General features: G+C 36.5%; 1 long non-coding RNA gene across 3 annotated transcripts; it reads left to right on the forward strand.

The window, feature by feature from the left end:
- The first annotated feature begins 6,876 nt into the window (after nucleotides 1–6,876).
- Nucleotides 6,877–8,219, forward strand: LOC131050484 (uncharacterized). Of its 3 annotated transcripts, XR_009372491.1 has the most exons (3): nucleotides 7,200–7,560; nucleotides 7,713–7,781; nucleotides 7,853–8,219. It is a non-coding gene; the product is annotated as an uncharacterized LOC131050484 (long non-coding RNA). The 3 variants fall into 3 exon arrangements; XR_009372493.1 differs by having other exon boundaries at nucleotides 6,877–7,560; nucleotides 7,713–8,219; XR_009372492.1 differs by having other exon boundaries at nucleotides 6,877–7,560; nucleotides 7,729–8,219.
- Nucleotides 8,220–11,942: the final 3,723 nt, after the last annotated feature.

Below are 11,942 nucleotides of genomic sequence, written 5' to 3' on the forward strand. Positions count from 1 at the left end.
ATTTGGTTGGTTATACTTTTGTAAAGACTTGGACTCCACAAGTAGATTGTAAATTTTGACTATCGAATTTCAATTGAGTTGCTTTGGAGTGTGGTGTCTCTCTCATGAAAGAGTTTTCCCCATGCAAGTCACTTGTTTTTGATTAAGATAGTAGTAAAACAAGTGTGTTGGCCCTTAATACAACAACCCCTAGGCAGTAAGAGAGACAACAAAAAAGGGGAGCAAGCCTTGAAAAAAAAGGTCAAATAGGCCAACAGAAAACACTTGTTAAACCAACAACAACCTAGACCCCAACTCAAAGAAGGGGAGAGACACTCGAGCCTTGACAAGGAGGGGATTGGGGGAGGGGAGAAGACTTCCCATTCGGCTTGCGATAAATTATAGTCCAGGTGATACTGTCATTAGGACCATCAAAAGAGAGGCCAGGCAAGGAAGACCTCGCATGGTTACAATCAGTAGTGCCAGTAGAGTGTTGCTGCAGAACAACATCAAAGTGCTGCAGAGGAACAACATCAGAAGCAAATTCGGTAGGAGTAGAATGGAGTTGCAACAAATGAGCAATACGAGTTGAATCCTCAAGGATGGAAGAAGCCACAATAGTGACATCGACAGTAGCATCAATGACATTAAGAGGCACTTCATCCGTCTCATCCTCCTGAGAGGAGCCAACAAAATTAGAATAAGAAGCATTGATAGTCAAGTGATTAGATATAACATCCTTCCACCAAGTAGCAGCACCTTTGTGACACAAAATAGAGCAATCAGAAGCTAAATGACTCTAACAGTTGAGTCCAAGGCCTATCCCCAACCATAAGAACCACATCCCCCAGGGGAGGCGACGAGATGTCAATATTAAGATGCGTGCAAAGGTGGAGTGGACCATGGAAGACATGGCATCATCAACCTTCAAGAAAGGGCCAATAGAATTACCAATGGCCTCGTAGCAAGAATGCTCTCAGAAATGAAGGGGAAGATTCAGAAGGTGAACCAAAATCGGACACACATTAGGTGGTTCAGTAAGAGGGTTAAAAGAAGTTGTCTAGGGCTTAATAGAGAGAGAGAGTGAATTCCCCAAGCCCACAACTTTCCCAATGCCAAGTCATGATCAGGCGAAGAGGCAAAGGAAGCAATGAAAATACTTTAGCAGAGGGAAAAAGCTCAATACTATGAGCAACCAAAGGCTTGTAGAATCACTCACCCAATGATGGAGATCCGTTAGTGAAGGCCAAAACCTAGAGAACCTAAACATGATTGTGCAATGCTGGTAGAACCCAATGTTATCCACAACATCCTATTCACAAACCACCACAGGGGAGGACTTGGCACAGGGAAGAGGACGAGCCCCCTTGGAGGGATGGGTAGCAGATCTAGCCGCAGGAACAAAGATACACTTACCAACAAAAGAAGAAGGCCTAGGTGGGACCCTAGCACCTACAATAGGGTTGCCATCAGTAGCAACATCGCCAAACTGAGGAGCAACACCAAAAGCCAGAGCTTCCATAACAACAACACCCCCGAGAAGAGCATCCATAGGGGGGGGAGGGCACAAACCACCCACAACTAAAGTAGAAGCACCAACAACGACCACGGTAGCACCCACGAGGGCAAGGGGGATGTGATCCACTCAACGCGGAGGGCATGGCCTCAGGAGGAACAACGAAGCCATCGCAGGGAGAAAAATTCCAATAGGTTTTTTTTCTTTTTTTCTTTTTAACGTAAGTCACTTGTTATGACATATTACTTTTATGTTTATTTCCTTGTAATTATATGATTTATTTAGTTTTTGCAGATATCTCCTTATAGATTAGGGGTAGGGAGTGTATTCTACACCTCTATTTTTTTTCAATAATGAGAACCTTACCAAGCCATTTTTAGACCATTGAGCCTCAAATATAAAAAAGGTTGAAGTACCATAAGTAAATAGGATGAAGTGAAAAATAAGATTGTGCACAATATTAAGTCGTCTTTAGGTACATGACATTTTCACAATTACAAACTTGGCTCTTATCCTTAGACTTGAAGTAGTACTAAGAGAATGTAATATTTTAATTTTAAAACGATTTACATCAAGATGCAAGACTCGTAGAAAACTCGCGAGTTTTTCACCTTGGCAAGTTTTTGTGCCATTTATTCGCCAAAAACTTTGTGAGTTTTTGGTGAGTTTTCCCAAAAACTTTGCGAGTTTGTGGGAAAAACTCGCAAATGTGAAAACATAAATCTAGGGATGTCAAAAAACAAATTTCATTTTATGTTTTTTCATTTTGTGCACTCCTCCAACTAGGGAAAAGCCTTGGGATGTGTTTGCAACCTATTTGGAGCAATTTTTTTTTACCAATGATTGAAGATTTGAAGAGGTTTTTGGGCGAATTTCAACAAAAAATTGGATTTTCAAGTAAGTTTTTTGATTGTCTTTTTCTTTTTCTTTTAAACATTATGCATTGTTCTGTTGCTTCTAGGTTTAAGTAAAAGAATCAATGCAATTAGCCAAGTAGTCTAAATCAAATTTAGATTGCAAAGAACAAGATTTTTCACCATTTTTTGACTTTTAAAAATATTTTTTGTTTGTTTCCACAATTTTTTCAAACCTTATACCATTTTTTAAAAATTTCAATCCTTTTTTTGTGAAGAAAATGTTTAGAATCTTGGATTAAATTAATTTTTACTGATTTCAACTACCCTATAATCATTTAAACTAATTTAGCTAGTTTGTTAATGTTTTTATTAAAATATTAACAACTTGTGCTTTCACTTTGTATGTGTAGGTTAATATAATGACAAATAGAGAAGGTTTTGCATCTGGTTCAACTTTAGGGTCTACCTTGTTAGGGTTGATGCCTCCATCTTTTGTAGGTACTTGTCCTAAAGGAGCTATATATAGAGACTGCTTGGAAGTATGCTTGTTAAGGACTAGAGCGGATAATCCTTTATAACATCCCTTTCAATGTGGTGGATAATCCTTATTGGCATAGTTTGGTTATCGCATTGATAGTTGCAAGAAAAGGCTACAAGGTGCCTTCTCGCACAAACTTGAGTGGGAGGTTGGTTCAGTTGATTTAATTTTTTTGATAACTAATGTTGAGTTTTAAAGTTTACACTAAATTTATGTTATTTTATTTATAGTAATTTATGTTGAATTTAAGTTATTTTTCTTTAAAAATCAAAATTGTGTACTTCATTTCAATTCATGCTTGTAGGTTGTTTGTGAGTGCAACTGATAGGGCAAGAGAAGTGGCGGAAGAGCAAAAAAATGCTTGGAAAAATGTGGTTGCACTATTCTTTTTGATGGGTGGGAAAAACACACCATAGTTAATTTTTTGGTTACTTGCAAAAATAATGTTGTTTTCTTGAAATCAATGGATGCCTCCAAGAAAGTGGAAAATTTAGAAAATTTGGCTTTTATGTTGGAGCAAGTTGTCATGGAGGTGAGAATTGAAATGTAGTGCAAATAATAACTAATGATGTAACACCATATGTGGTGCCTGGTAGAATTTTCCAAGAGAAACACACCACACTATTTTGGACACCTTGTGCAACATATGTCCTTGACCACCTTTTCAAAGACAAAGGCAAACTTGATTGGGTGACACCAATTGTAGAGGATGTAAGGAGGATCAGAAAATATATCTACAATCACCCTCGAGTTCTTCACTTGATGAGAGATCACATCCAAGGCAAATAGTTGGTAAGATTAAGCGTCACAAGGTTTGCAACAATTTTCTTAATGTTACAAAGCATTCTTAGTTCATTGACAACTTTGAAATAAATGTTTGTGAGTCAAGTAGGGCTAAACTCAACTTATTCAAAGAAGCTCGACGAAGAAAGTGTTGCATGCATAGTCTTTGACAACCTATTTGCAGAAAGAGCTAAGAGATTGTGAAGGTAATTTCAAAAGGTTAAATTTCAATTCAAATTGAATATTTAATCTTTTTAATTTGTCTTTATTTATAAATGTTTAAATTTAATCTTTTTGTATTTCTAAATTGTAGGTATTGGAGCCCTTGGTTAGAGTTCTCCACTTGGTAGGTGGGGGAAAAACACCAATGAGGTATCTTAATGAGGCAATGGATAGGGCCAAATAGTCTATAAAAAATTATTACAAGTGGGACCACATCAAATTTGATACCATATGGGAAATTATTGATAGGAGGTGGAACAATCAACTCCACCAACCCATCCATGCAGTAGGATAGTTTCTCAACCCTCATTTTTTCTACTTAGATTCCTTCTCAAATCCTAGTGGAGAGGTTATGGAGGGCCTCATTGCATGCATTTAGGGTCTGACGCTTGATGTTGAGGTGAAAGATCTCATTGTGGATGAGTTGGATGATTATATGGAAACAAAGAGAAATCTTTTTTCTTCAGATTTGGCTGAGAGTGGAAGAACCACTAAAACGCCAAGTATAATACTTGGAGCCTTTCACATGCATCTTAAAAACTACAAATTTTAAATTTACAAGTTTACAACCATTGATAATTTGATAAAATATGTTTTGACTTTTCTTTCTAACTCTTCAATATTTTATTTTGTAGTCATGGTGGAGAAATTGGGGTGGAATGCTCGAAATTTGCAAAGATTTGCCCTTTGTGTCTTATGCCAACCTTGTAGTACATCCATCAATGAGCACAATTGGAGGTTGTTTGAGGCCATCCGCACGAAGAAGAGGAATAAATTGGCTTAGAATTGCCTCAATGACCTTGTCTTTGTGCAATATAATCTTTGGTTGCACATAAGGAAGGTAGAGGAAATATCAGCCTTAGGTGATCCAATTTATTTGGATGATATAGATCCTTACAGTGATTGGATAGTGCAGGAACAACCTCCATTGTTTACTAATAATGAGATCTATGATTTGGAGAGGTAGGCAATGGAGGAGGGGGATGGATTTGGATTCACATTGGATGACATTAAGGAGGATGAGGGGGTTGACATTGACGAGTCATTGCTAGTGCCAACAACATCTACATCCACAATGGAGGTCAAGCCACAACTTGTCATGTCGAGCGAGGGGACACAACCACAACGAACTTGTAGGACTAGAGGTACCTCTCCCATAGTTTTTACTAGAACCGGTAAGAGGAAGATGCAAAATGTTTTGACATAGTGTTTACTTTTAATTTTACAAAGACACTTCGCTATTTTCATTTTGTTTCAGAGTATCAAACATCAACCTTTCACATGAGGATGTCATTTTGTACCCAATTTGCATTTAAATCAATCAAATATAACTAGACTCAATAAACGTGTTTATTTTATGTACTCAATAATTGACTCATTGAATGCATCTCCTCATTGAATTTGAAAAGACGTGCGTTTCTAATGAAGTTTAAACAATTTTTGAAGTTGCTGAGTTTTTTGTCGAGTCACATTTATGAACCTTGCTTAGTTTTTACCGAGTTCAAATTTTTCAACTATGAATCACATACTATCCTTATTCTTTCCATATTGTGATACATTAATAATTTTATATTATTACATTCTTTAATCACAAAAATAAATATGTTTGTTTTTATTTACTTGTATATTTACTTACAACAAATATGAAAAATATTAACCCACAAAATTTCACATTATTTATTATTCTAAATTATTTAGATTATATATACATATTATTAAATTAATCTATTTCACTTTTTACAATAATTAAACATAATATTACCACATTACATTAAGGAAAAATGGTCTATCATAAAATTTTAAGTTATCTACATAAAGTTGAACAATTTGATTGGTTTTAGAATATCATGGGACCAAGAATTTGTAGTTTTTTAAAATAAAATTCATTGTTAAAGTAAAAGTATTGTACCATGGTTGGTACACGGGAATAATTGAATTCCTCTTATAAGAACACTTTTTTAAGGAATGGTTATTTTCGTCCACCACCCACCTATCGTCATTAGTGATGAAACTCATAGTCACACTTAAAAAGTGAGCTTGTCCTATGTAAACAATCTATGTTATTTCTTATTACTGAATCAATGGTGTTAAAATATATTTTAATAATTAATAATTTTTTTATAAATATATATTAATTTATTAGAAAATTGTGAAATGAGTTTTTTTTAAAGCATCTACTAATTTTTTTAATGTAATTGGTGAGGTCACAAATGAGGGACTCCATACCCATTCATTAAAGCTTAGGGTCAAATGCGTAAGCACCATAGATCGACGAAGGCACAAATCTGCGATCACAATGTCCCAATAGAAATTTGAACTTTGTAGCAACACCACCACCACCATTTAACCAACACTCAATGAAAACCCCCAAATTATGAAATAAATTATTAATAATATTTTTTTATAAATTTGTAAACTTGTTAAACCAAATAATCAATATCTAAAGTTAATTTTTTTATTAAATATAGATCATGATAATAGTTTTCAATTTTTAATAGAAAACAAAAATAGACCCATAATTTGTATACTTATATTGAAGAACTCTTAAAAATATATTAAGATAGCTATCCTCCCAATAACTTTTTATTGAGAAAAGTAACTCAATTATAATTTTTTTTTTTCACCTTTTATCTAGTCCTATCTTCAATCCCTTTTCTCAACAAATGTCCTTGATAATGATACCTTTCCATGTGCTTAGCTTGACTTTTTATACACAACTATTAATATTCTAGGAGCCTTGAGGCCCTACATGTCATTGTAGGACATCACTTTACTCATTGTTTTCTAAAACTACAAGGGAAAAAGATCTTGGTATCTTTTGAGCCGCTTAATTACTAAACTATGAACCCATGTTGAAAAATTGATTAAATTTGATAAAGAGCTCCACATCATATCACAAGATGTGTGGATTATGTGTTCTCCAACATCCTTGGAGGACAAACAATCCCTTGGATGAGTTGATTATGCATGTTAATTATGCTTAGTGTGGTAATCCACTCAGATAAATTTACAAGAACTTAGATTCTAGTTAATGTAATTCAGAGAAATCTTCATAAACTTGGGTTATAATTCATACTTAAGCACATCTCTATCATCATATTTTTCTTGGATTCCAAAGCAACGAATGACTTTTGAGCTGTAAACATTCAAATTGATGTGACCCTGCAAAAAAAACTAACCAATAGCTTCACTCAAAAGTGCTCATCTACTCAGATTCCATGACAACTTTTAACATCATTGTCTGACATGAATTGGAATATATACATGAAATCAAAGTATATTGACGTATATACAATTGAAATATATACATGAACTCAAATTATATTGACGTATATACAACAATTTGCAGAGGAATAGCATGTAGAATGTACGGGGCTTAGCAGCTAGTGTTGTTATCTTCATTGGAATAGGATCCATGCCTTTGTCCTAAAAAGCTCCAGCCTAAGATAAAATGCCAAAGTAAAGGAATTCTGATTGCAGAGAATATGAAAAGAATGGTTTCTTTGAAGCAAAGTGATTCAAATGATAGTTTTGTAGAGGTTAATGAAAGAATAAACTAAATGGTACTATTTCTTTTTCAGCTGGGCATTTTTCTTTTTTAGCTCATTTGGGTATTTAAAAGAGCCGAGTTGCAGATCTTGTATGAGAGGCAGCTGGAGTTAGAGGTTTTGAGTCCTTTTTCTGAACTTAGAAGTTTATTTTTTCGAATCTAGTTATTGTTTTTTATGGATTTGATTGTGTAAATATTTTTATGTCTAATAATTTGGATCAAATTCTATGATCCATCATCTTGAGACCTTTCTTTTCAATTTTCTAGCTATTGCATTTGACAGTGAACTTGAGAAGATAAGAGGAGTTTCAAGGCACACAGAGAAAGCAAAACAAGGTGACTTTTAGGTACTGATTCATAGAACAAAAAATATTAACATTTGCTAAAATTTTCATAAATTTTGACAGGGTTAGAAAGGGTTTTGGGTGATTCATTACTATGAAGTTCTTGTTCCAGTTACCCTGCTGCTCTTGCTTTTGTTTTATGAGAGCCAAAAAGAAGAAGAAAGAACAGCCAGGCTCCCCAAGCAAGAATGCTACTGTACCTGTTCCTGAAGGCTAGGGAACATTAATATCCTCATTATTTTATGGATTCCTTATGGAAGTAGTATATTTATGCTTTGTTGTTAGGGTTAGTTTTCAATTTGGAGCATAAGTAAAAGATTAAGGGATTTCATAGTATGTTTTAAGCATGTAGAATGCTTCTCTATGGGAGAAAAATTCATGTAGATGGACAATTGTTATAATAGAGTTTGATTGTTCTTTTGGGCTTTTATCGTTTCTGCATATTGGATTGTTATGGAGATAAATGCTTAAGCTTCCCCATTCTATTTGGGAAGTAGAGTACAGAAAGAGGCATAGTTGTTGTGTCTGAATGATTATATAATTGCTCATGCAAGATATTTATGTATTCAATTGTTTTAGTTTTGATTTGTATCATGGTTTTGGATCACATTTCATATTCCATCGTCAAGATGATAGAAAGCTGAAAGAATAAATGACGACAATAAAATAGTTCAAAATACTATATACAATTGTTTAATGGCAACAATGAAATGGTCCAGAGCACTATCTACAATGTAAATGTACAAAACACCGTGTTTAGCAATGGTTTCATCAATTTTGACCTCCATGGTAATATAGATGGTTTATGCTTATACCTTTCGCCAAGATTGGCCTTAATTGAAATATGTAATATGAATATAAACAGTTTCTCCTTAGTTATGGTTTCATCATATATTGCAGTAATCAAGAGAGGAAAAGTAGTATAGTTGTTTGGTAATGCCAAGGAACAGGGGTTCTTTGTGTTGCATATTGTTTTAATGTGTTGCCTATTGTTCTATTGTTTTAATGTGTTGCTTCAGGCTTTCAAAGGAAGGTGAATACAAAGGATCATAGAAATAAATACAAAGACTACTGAAAATGACATATTGAGAAATAGAAGGAAATTGAGTATTGGAACAAGGATTATATATTATCTAGTCTTGTTATTGGAATATATTGAAAATTAGTATTTAGTTTAGATAGTGTATAAACAACATTTTGATTGCTAATAAAGTTCACATTTCAAAAAATAAGAATTGGAACAAGATTTTTATATCTTAAATAAGAACTTGTTATGATCCAAGCAGTATTAGCAGCCTTGCCCATCTATCTTCTATCTATCCTATCTCTCACAGCAAGTGCAAACACCTTTCTTATTAAGAAAATGAGGAATTTCTTTTGGCAAAACTCAGAGGAGAAACACAGAATAGCTCTAACTGCATGGGAAAAAATAATCAAGCCTAAAGTCCTGGGGGGTTTAGGCCTTGAGGACCTCAAATTGCAAAATAAAGTTGTAGGGGCCAAACTAGTATGGAAGTTCATCAAGAATCCTAACATCACATGGGCTAGAATGCTAGCCACTAAATACTTACCAGACCAAGAGCCAACCAATCTTCTTTGAGCAAACTCATTTCCCAAGGGCTCTAAAACATGGAATTTTTTAATCTCATGCAGAAACCTGATATCAGAACAAATCTCATGGGATATCCGAGATGGAGCTTCAAGTCTTTTTTGGGAAGACTCCTGGGGTGGCTACCCTCCCATAGCTAATTCACTCAACATTCCAACAACAGAAAACTGGCTTAAGCACCACTGGGGTGTCAGAGTTAGAGATTACATGGTTTTTGACGGTTCACCTGGCTCTCAAAATTGGAGATGGAAATCATTGGAAGCAGTCCCTACTGCAAGGGAAGATATAGATCAACTCAAAAAACTATTAAAAACTAGAAATGTTAATCTGAGAAGAGGGAACGACTCGTTAATTTGGGCTTCCTCCAAAACAGGGCTCTACAATCCTAGAGATGGTTACAGAGTACTGGTTAATAATGCTGTTCAGGATCAATTGGATTTCCCTAAGAAGTTGTTCTGGAGCTCTGAAGTTATCCCTGAGGCAAGGATCTTTGCATGGCTAGCTTATCAAAAAAAAAATTTAACTACAGAAAAATTCACAAAAATGGGGTTTGCAGGACCCTCTAGGTGCATCATGTGCAAAGCTCAATCAGAGATAGTGGACCATCTACTACTTTCCTGTCCCTTTGCGTTCAAATGCTGGAGATGGCTCTGTGCTAAACTTGGCCTGGTTTTAGCCCTCCCAAATGACATCAAGTCCTTGTTTCAAAGCTGGCCTATCCCATCCAAGGAGTCTACCCTGAGTTCTATCTTGGAATTGTCCCCTTCTTGTCTAATCTGGGAAATATGGAAGGAGAGGAATCGCAAACTTTTTGACAACAAATCCAGAAGAATAGAATCAATCTTGAACTTAGTTGAATCGATTATTGTGGATTCAGTTAACTGCAAGTTAGCCTTCTCTTTGGGTCCGCCGAAAGTTTTCTCATCTTGGGATGAAAGTATAAGGAAAAACTGGCATGGGATCAGGATTCCCCCCTCTTTTGGGCAAAAAGACAATAGGAGAAAGACTGCTATCTGGTCTCCTCCAAAGCCTGGTTGGATAGAACTAAATTTTGATGGCACCTCGAGAGGCAACCCGGGCCCTTCAGGCATAGGATATGTAATCAGGGATCACACAGGAGCAATCCTTGGGAAAATGGCAAAGCCTATCCCTCCAGACACAAACAACATAGCCGAGTTCAAAGCTCTACAACTTGGACTAAGAGATTGTATCAACCATGGTTTTAATAACATCTTAGTGGAGGGCGACTCAAAGATTGCAATAAATGCCATCAAGAGGAAAATCACTCCAAATTGGAGGCTGCAAGGAATTCTAGAAAGCATAGTCGCAAGCTTGGACAAGATCGACAATTATGAAGCTAAGCATATCTACAGAGAAGCAAACTCAGAGGCAGATGCTCTTTCGAAATTAGCCGCTCAAGGATCTTTTCTCCACGGTTGGGATCAGGAGTATCCTTCCGTTTTTCATTCAGACCATTGCCATTGACATGCTAGGGTCCCTGAGGTTCACCCAGATGCGAGATTCCCTTCAGGATCTTGCGGTAGCCCCTTTTCATTTTTCTACATGGTTAACTTTAAACTTAACTCTGGCGGCTAAGCTTAATGGTCATATCAATTCAAATTTTTTCCTACCTCTCTTGGGAGGGTGAGCCCACAGTTAAGCACGTCATCTAAGCCGTAGTCATGACCTATGCCTTCTCCGATCCTCCTCTCAAGATAGCTGACATATTGTCAAATCAATTTAAGGTCTGCGTGGCCCGTCTGGGTGAGTTCGCTTGACAAGGACAAACATCCTTCGCCACCTTTACCGGCATATTTATTGCAATCCCGACCCTCATTAATCGGCTTTAAATAGTGTGCCATCTTTCTTCATTGCATTTGTTTTCTGCATTCCGCGTTCATTCCCTTCTCTTTGCTTTTTATCTTGGAGTCCTTCTCTTTCTCTGCTGGTCACCCTGCTTCGCCCCTCATGGCGTCCAACCCTCCTTTTGGCTTCATCATGAGCGTGTATCCCAGACCCACTTGCTGTTTTGGAGCAGACACTCCAATCTCTCTCTCTCGGTGTCTACGCGCCAAGTTTCTTTCAGGAAAATCACAGACTTAAGGCTCAAGTGTCTCCTCCTCTTCTCGGATTTTCCCCTCATTTTGGCTATGAAGATGATCTTGGGCAGTGGTCACCTCAACAGAGATGAATATCCTTGGGACAACACCAACATTTCCTCAAGGTTTGTTACCTCCTTGCTTGACCTAAAACTCGCCAAGCAGACAGTCTGGTCCCTCACCAAGAAGCTCTTCCTGGAGGAAGTCACTCAAGAGCTCCAAGAAATTCTAAACAAAGCAATTCATGATTCTGGGGCCCCTTGGCTAGGGGATAGAATCCTCTTCAACGCTCATGGAGAACTGATTAAGTATTATCCTTTCCTGCTTGACTTGAAAGGGAAGGACCTGGATAGGCACAGAGTTTTTGCGGGTGTTGGTCTTGGCTATCTCAAATGGCGGTTTATGGGAGAGAATTCAGACGACCTTGGAAGGGAGGAGGATCTTA

This window comes from Cryptomeria japonica, chromosome 1, assembly GCF_030272615.1.
Source record: "Cryptomeria japonica chromosome 1, Sugi_1.0, whole genome shotgun sequence".
NCBI lineage: Eukaryota > Viridiplantae > Streptophyta > Pinopsida > Cupressales > Cupressaceae > Cryptomeria > Cryptomeria japonica.